Here is a 9,127-nt window from a genome sequence, read left to right as displayed (position 1 = left end):
AATCAGAGCAAAGATTGGTACCCCCATAGTTTAGGTATGGTTTACAAATGCCACGATATCAAATTCAAATAATTGAATGGACTTCATGTTGAATTCGATTTTTTTAAACCACTATAGGTTGAATTCAAATGTATACTAGTTCATAGGTAGGTATTTATAAATGTCCATTGTGTAACTTTCGTATGTATAATGTGCTTTACACACACAACATGAACTATACTCACGTTTATATTCAATTGCTAAAGCGATGCATTGTCTGGAGTTCAAAATACTAACTATGTGGATCAATTGTGTCAAATAATAACATAGACATGCTCAAATTCGATAGAATCTAGATGTCTGATGGATCAATGACCGCTCCTTACGTGAATTGCAAATATCATGATCCCATCCTAATATTTGGATACAATTTATATCTTTAATCAATGTGTAGAGCAGTCTTTTACGTGTAGTTTCACTCTCCATCGGTGGTCTCTCACACATGCTCACACACTCTCTCCCGAGGTGTCTTTCTCGCACACATTCTCTAGATATAACCCTCCCTCCCTCTCGTAACCATTTACAACTGTTTTCACTAACCTTTATCACAAGCACTCTTCCTCTCGCAAACATACACATGCACAATCCTCATCGACCCTTTCTATATACATGGACCTGCCTACGTGTCTCATGTACGCACATTATCTTTACGCCTGTCTCTCACGCATTATCTCACACCTCTCTTCCTAATCGACGAGTATGATTCTAACAGAGCATTCTGTAGGATGCCCCTTAAAGTTAGGTTGGATAAATAGTAATATCAGAGATAGAGGGTTTACCTTAGTCCGAGAACCTAGGGTTACAAATCCTAGCCGGCTTTGTCAGTGGACACAGAGTCCTTCACAATTCTGCTATCTTTGTCTTGTACGCCTAGTCATCCATGGGTCTTCCTAAATGTGTCATGGGCTGACCAATGTGGCGCAGGACGGAACCGAACAAAGGGCCTCACCTCGACCCACCGGACCTCACGCGGTGACACACCCTCTGCCCCCACGTCCCGTTATCTTCTCACACCCACACATACCAACACAAACACCACACAAACAGAAAAATTCACCTGGTGCCTCTATTCCCTCCCCCTTGCATATACACACTCAAGGGAATGGAATCTCTTGTCGTGACGTCATATTCGTCTCTCTCTCTCTAGACCACCCTCATTTCTCGTGCTATCTCTCCCCCCCGTCGGCACCTCTATCGATGCCTCTCTCGAATACGTAATACACACACATACCTCTCTAGGCCCCGCCAAATGCATCAACTACACATTCACACATGTCACATCACGTACCCCATTGATCTAAAAAGCCCTCTCTTCACGTTTATTTCACATACAACATTCCTTTTGAATAAAGTGTGGCCAAAAAATTATTTTAGAGTTTCTACATATATACAACATTACAAAGTTATATGGAGGAGTACGAACGCTAATTTGCATTGCATTGTGCCCACAATGATATTTATTCCGCACTGTGAATTTGTATATTTTTATACTATATACAAAGTTAGTCATAATAAAGAGAAACGAAGAGCATCTCTCTCTCCATCGCATACCCCCCCCATACGACCCTTTCACGTATGCACACAAAACTATCTCCATGTCCTCTAAAAGTAAGCCCCCAGAAAATTCACGCGTGTTTCATCTTTCTCTCGCGATATATGCAATGACAATCATTGTATTTGAAGTGAAAGCATGATACATACATTGGACTTCATAATCCACTCATTACGGTCACCGTTTATGTTTAGTGGTTATTATACAGTCACGGACTCACCGTACAACTTTGTATTTGCTCATGACATGACTAGTTGACCAGTTGAACGCTCCACATGGCACCTGATCTAGTGTTGCATCACATTATCTCACTAACATCGTGCCCACCTATCGACTTGTATCTACTCTACATCTACACTATTATAAAATACTTAAAATACACTCTTATAAAAAACAGAGTTGGTGATGATGGTGTGCCTGCCATCCTGCAATATAGGCCGTCCGATTTATATCTGACGGATAGGAAAGAAACTATGGCAGTTTTGCAAAAAGGTACCCACACACCTCTCCCCATTTGCAAACAAGGCCTTCCCTCGTTCATCCTTTTCTCTCACAAGATAAACAAGTCATACAAATGCATCTTGATGTTACGTGCAACGCACGGGCATCTTGCTAGTAAGAATGAAAACAAACAACAAAAAAATATTTTGACGGTGGTGCGAAGTCATGACCGCGGGCACGGCGGACAAGGTGGCCTTGTATTGGTATGCTGAGCCATCTGTTTTAACACACAAGAGCTGGTGTGGTGATTGTACACACACGCACACATGCACACGAACTCCATCCACGCAACACTCACACAAACACATGCACCCACGCACGCACGCAACACTCACACATACACACACAGCCACGCACACACGCAACACTCTCACACACACACGCACGCATGCATGCACACACTAGTACACCACACGACCAACACACACTCTCACGCTCAAGTGCTCAACCTACACATGCATGCGCCCACATCAGGCCCTGACAAACACATACACAACCAGGTGATTCCCGCGCACGGGTTGGAGCCTTGTCGCGCCTGCGTAAATTTGTGTTTATCTGACCTTTCCCTATGCGAACTGACAGGTGGGACCCACAAGGAACGTGGTCAATTTAACTAGTCAACATGGCGCCATGCAGACTATTTGGCCGATCAACAGAGTGCAATCCGATGCTGAACTGTGAGCAAGTGACCGGATAATCACCGCAAAATGTATATAGTGACCGTAATCAGCTTATTCTGAAGTTCGGTGACCGTACTACGCTTTTCTCTCTGTAGGCCCTCCAAAACTACATCTCTACACGTTCTCGCATGTTACATCTAACAACTATGCAATACAACACTACTACTACACTCTAACACAATAAATCATATGTGTTTTTAGTTTTACTAGATATCATATTGTTACTTATAATTATTCAGTTTGCATATATTAAAATTTCCTTTGAAATGTATGGCCAGTATCATCTACCGTGTGGGAAAAATCCCGCCCTTTCCTGTTTAATCGGGTTTGTATCGATGGATCGTGCGAAACAGCAAAACTATAGTACTAAACAGTACAAGTGACAGTTCACTGATCCGTCATGTCGTCTACTCCTCCGTCGTAAGAGTGGAGCGCTCGCTTTCATAAATCTTCTAGTCCCTTTCGTCGACATGTGGGACATCAAGCTACCGGGTCCACGTGCCATACCGGAATACAGTGCAGAGCAGCCTGGGTGAAGCACCCCAGTCATGGCGCCGGTGTAGTAATGAGCAATGAGGCATAAAATCACAAAGCTGCACCTTTCCCGCAGTTAAGTTGGAGGGACGAAGTAATAATGCTAAAAAAAATAAGTTGGAGGGACGAAGCAACCATCATTTCACTCGTTGCTGAATCCGCTTCTCCCTCATCTTCTTCAACTTAACCACGTGTTGCTTCTGCCGATGTTCTGCCTCATGTGGGACGCGGATCAGCTTGGTCGCTTCTCCCTCATCTTCTTCAACTTAACCACGTGTTGCTTCTGCGATTGTTCTGCCTCATGTGGGACGCGGATCAGCTTGGTAAAGCACTGACACGTGGGACCGCATGTTAGCAAACCGCCAGGACAACGTCCTTCGAAAATAAGAAACCTACCCCGCCATCTGCGCGGCAAAATCACCTCCTTTTTACTAATCTTTGGTTATATAATTTTTTAGATCAATATAATTGAGATTTGTATAGATAGCACACAGGAGCAAAACCAAGTGGTAGGGTTAAGGGCATCCACAATGTGTAGCCAAATGTGAAAATAGCTTTTGGCATCGTGGGAACCATTGTGGACGGCGTTGCCAAAGCCAAAAAGATGGAACCGAAGCTCCCTGATTGATTGATTGAAGGAATAGAAAAATGCAACGTCTCTCCTCTTTCTCCCGTGTTTGGACGCATGTAGGAGTAGTACAGTATAGAGCACAGAGTCTACTCCCCTGTCCCTTCTATCACAAATCACAAAGCAGTGAGGCGTCAAATCACAAAGCACGGACGAAGCAACTATCATTTCACTCTTCGCTGACTCCGCTTCTCCATCGTCTTCTTCGAGAAACCATCTCACCGCACTAGTACTCCTAGTAGTAGTACTAGTAAAGGACTTCCTGGATGCAAATAAGGCGGTTGTCTCGGCTTGCAGGCGTCACTTGCGAACGACTTACCGTGGTCTCCCTCAATGGTGTTCTCCGTCGAACGCACTTCGCCAAACCACAAAAAAAAGTCGTCGACATCACCGCAATGGGCAAGGAATTCAAATATAGTTACTACCTCCATTTTTTGTGTGCACAAGGCCAGTATATCAAAATTACAATTTGCAAAGGGCCACTAACACTAATCGAGGCAAAATTGATGGGGTTAGCAACCAAGGACATTAATATCCCCTGCATGCATGCAGAAGTGAGAAGGTCCGTTTGCATGGCGCTGCATTAATCAAGAGATGAGGAGTGAGATGGTTAGCTCTTTGGTCTTTTGAGAAGAAAATACGCATTAATTGACACGTGAAACAAGGATTTGTATCGAAGGAAAGCCCTGCCTTTCTTTTTTAACACTAGTACTCCTAGTACGTACTACCTCCGTCCTGGTTTATAGGTCCCTTTTATAGTTTATGCCAAATTTTGACTAAAGATTTAACTAACAAAATGCTAATGCATGTCAAGAAAAATTATCTCATTAGATTCGTATTTGAACATAGTTTTGAAAAATATAATGTTTGGTGACATGCGTGAACATTTTCTTAGTTTAATCTATGGTCAAAATTTGGCACGAAATACAATGGGGACCAATAAATCCGGACAGAGGTAGTACGTACTTATCGTGTTTGGGTCTAGGCCTTGCATTGCCAAACTTCGCCACACATTTTTGCCAAGCTTGCCGAAAGTTTTCAAAATGAGAAGGAGGTACACTTGCGCACGGCTGTCGCGGTCGCACCGCACCCTCACACGGCCGCTCCCGCACGCCGCGGTCGCACCGCACCCTCACACTTCGCTCCTGCACGCCGCAAACCCAACCAAGGGAACGCACCCTCACTGACACATGCTGTCGCATGTGAACAAACCAAACTCAGCCATCCTATCGCTGACACATAATTTTCGTTCATAGAGTATGTCTATCCAACCGGAGTATCCGTATGGCCCGTGCGGTGGTCTGTTGGGGAAGAAGAAGAGGTGAGGAAGAAGGAAAGAAGGGTTAGGAGAGATAGGATATTCATCCAACCGCCTGAAACGGTAGACTCAGGCGACTTGCATAACAAATAGTATGTTTTTACACAGCAAAAGATCCATAATAATAATAAAAAAACATAAAGAAAAACTATCAATGCTCGCGGAAAGAGACGGCCTCGTCGTCTTTGGCTGCCGGCGCGAACCAGCCGTCGCTGCCGACGTGTGTCTCCGCACCGTGGTTTTCCTCGGCCTCCAGCTACTCGTTCAAGCGGAGCGTGCGGGCGCTCTGCACGGACGAGAGCATAGCCCGGCTCAAGTCGAGGACGTCCGGTTCCGCCTGCAGGAGGGCCTCGATGGCAGCGGCATCCGCGCGCTCCGCGTCCAGTCCAGCCTCCGCCGCCCGGTTCAAGTCCAGGACTTTCGGTTCCGCCTGCAGGAGGGCGTCGATGAGAGCGGCATCCGCGCGCTCCGCGTCGAGTCAAGCCTCTACCGCCCGGTTCAAGTCCAGGACTTCCGGTTCCGCCCGCAGGAGGGCGTCGATGAGAGCGGCATCCGCGCCCTCTGCGTCGAGTCGAGACTCTACCGCCCGGTTCATGTCCAGGACGTCCGGTTCCGCCTGCAGGAGGGCCTCAATGGCAGTGGCATTCGCGTGCTCCGCCTCAAGTTGAGCCTCCGCCGCCCGGTTCACATCCACGATATCTGGTTTCGCCTGCAGGAGAGCCTCGATGGCAGCGGCATGCGCGTGCTCCATGTCGAGTTGAGCCTCTGGCTCCCGGTCCTCCTTTAGTATTGTCATGTTGAACCGCTGGTCCGCCTGCACCATGGGGGACTCGGACGCCGACACGAAGTCGACGTCCATCGTCTCATACCCATCAGGGGCCTTCTGCACCGCGACCTCCGCAGTGAACATTGGACCGGCTTCCTCCTCCTTGTAGCTTGGCTCCAGAGAACTCGGGGATTGGCCCGCTGCAAAGTGAGCTTGGGAACGGAGGTCTGTGGCGCCGACCGCTGCCGCGATTTCTGTGTGGCGCTCCGGCGTCAACATCTTGCAGTAAGTGATCTTGCGGCGCACCATGGCTTTCCAGTGAACTAGGGGACGCTTGATGCGGGCTAGGGGATTGAAAGGTGGGGGAATGGGCTGGAGATTTGGTGTGGTTTTAGGGCAGTGGCTGGCGTAGGCCGAGCAGCGAAGGTTCTGGTGTGAATAGTGGTTTCGGTGACGACCGGTCAATCGGTTTTGACTGTACATCGCTCTTGTCGCGTTCGCGTTGCAGCCCGTCACGCTGGACCCTCCACGTTGCTCACCGAATGGAACGCGCTTCGTCTTGTGTTTTTGCTCGCTTGTGGGACCGCAGTTGAGAGCAAACCGACGTCCCTCCCCCTCCCCCGCCCGTGTCATTTATTATACCACTACTCCCTTCGTTTTATGCGGAGTAAATAAAAACAGAGGGAGTATACTAGGGATGAGGATCCCCTGACGTGGCCGAACCCATTGAGTAACTGACATGCGGGGCCTAGCAAGCATGGGGTCCGCCAGTAAGTGACCGAAAGGGAGGGTAAGGCAGGGATACTTACGTCAGAGGATCCACTTCCACTATACTACTTTGACCAAATGTTAGAGTAATAATATATGACATGCAACTTACACAAATGTTAGAGTAATAATATATGACATGCAACTTACACAAAGCATACAGGGTCTAATGCGTTTTTCGAGGCTAACTTTGACCAAATGTTAGAGTAATAATATATGACATGCAACTTACACAAAGCATATGGTCAATTTCGTATGTGAAAGGAGTTTCGAATGATATAATTTTCACATTATACATCTCATGAACTCCCTCCGTCTAGTTGTGTAAGTCATCTTACGAAAACCAAATAATCCCAAAACATGTAGGCGCGGTGCATTAACTTCTACCTCGTTTCTTGTTTCTTGACATATGAACCAATAAGAGATGAGGGTGCATGTGCATGCTTTTAATGACCTGAGACTATCAAACATGACATGCAGTGGTTAGTTCATTGCATGCAATACTATTAATTAGCAAATAAACATTAATGTCTCTCGTTTTCCCCTCCTCCTTGGTCATGGTGCACAGCCTAAGAGTACTCACCTATGTGAAAGGAGTACTATTAATCTTATCAATAGTCAAATTGGAAACCATCTCGAGTACAAATCTAGGAGTACGTACGAATCTAACAATATTGATTGGGCGTTGTTGAATGTTGATACCTTTTTTTATCATAGTAGAGATACTTTGACTACACATAAAACTTATATGTAAGGTAGAAAGGATAGGAGGGAGTATATTATACGTTCAAAAATGAAACAAACATTGAATACCCTTTATATATGATTTGCGGATGCTATGATCACCGGTTCAAAATTTTGAATCCGCCTTAGGTATCACGTGCCCCCACTCGTTCCCTCTCGATTTCATCTCGGGGTCCGGAGATCTATTGAAAGAGGACTAGGGTGGGTACATGCGAATGATACTCGGCGGAATGTTCAAATGAGGCATGCGGGAGGATGGACTCGACTGGAGGGCAACATGATAGATGGAGAAGAGGGTTGGAGAGGAATGAGAAATAAGCAAACGCCACATGATTACACTTGAATGGATCAAATAAACAATAAGTTGTCTCGCTTGGCCTACATAGTGAAAGGCCTAATGCGCAACGCGGAGCACTCACGCTCGAATATGGCCGGGAAAACAGGGAAACCGACATGTGGGGCACACCCATCGGGACGATGTAGCGCAGACTAGTCCAATGGAGGAGCTGGCCCACGACCTCCTCGCCACCGACAACCATTCATATGGGTCTTTGGGGCCAACAACGGGGCGCAGCTCCAGCACCGCCTCTGGACACGGCGACCGCGGTGAGCGACACGCTCATATCGTCGATAGACACGGTCGGTTTCAGTGTGCCGAGGGTGGCGTTTGTGCTGTGGCACGACCAACGGTATGTTTGGTTTGTGCCCAAGGTTGCTCCATCAAAGCATTGGGTAGCCAAAATTTTGGTTAAGGTGTTGGTTGCCCATGATTTGGCCGACATTGGCAAGAAAAATGAACTAGAGTTGGCTAGAGTTCATTGGCATGCCAAAGAAATGGCAACCATCCAAACAAAGACCAATCTTTGGGTCATGACCAAAATTTTGGTAAGGTGCACTTTGGCCACAATCCAAACACACCCCAACACCCGGCTCATCGCGGATGCACGGGGCGCCGCGACGCGTCCGCGGAGTGGTGTAGCGTGGACAACTGCATTCCTCTGGACCTGAGACCATGCCGGATCATCTTGCTTTTTCAATGACAAGCGGGGATTGCATTTGAGCAAAGGGCATCTCCAACATTGCCACGACCGCAGCTGACTACCCTAGCACACCAAAGCCCTCGTCCCTCGCACCGTCGTGCGGTGCGTTCACAGCCGGCGCCAGCTGCCCGCAGTCATGCCGTCCATTCATATGTCGTCGTTAAGAGGCTCGGTGCCCGAGGAACCAACTCCGGCGACTTAATGACGCACCTGGACGCTTGGCCTCACCGGAATGCGCTACTTAAAGCGGCAACGCCTAGCTAACCTCCACACCATAGCGCATCGTCCTCCTACCTCACACCACATCCGCCATGACCGCAAGTGCGAACACTCTGCGGGAGAGCTTGTCTTCGGGGATGAAGCTCGAGGTCGCCGCCCTCGCTCAAGTCGCCTCTCGCGACGCAATAGCGGCGTAGTCGGACACGGACGTGACCGCATAAGCGGTGGCCACGCTGGCGGCCGACGACGGGAGCACCGTCAGCCATGCGTCCTACTTGCTGCCATCCAACGTCCGGCACCGCCGAGGTCGGGGACTCCTCCGAGGATGAGTAGGGCAT

This window comes from Triticum aestivum, chromosome 5B (genome assembly GCF_018294505.1).
Source record: "Triticum aestivum cultivar Chinese Spring chromosome 5B, IWGSC CS RefSeq v2.1, whole genome shotgun sequence".
NCBI lineage: Eukaryota > Viridiplantae > Streptophyta > Magnoliopsida > Poales > Poaceae > Triticum > Triticum aestivum.
This window is presented reverse-complemented; position numbering follows the sequence as displayed.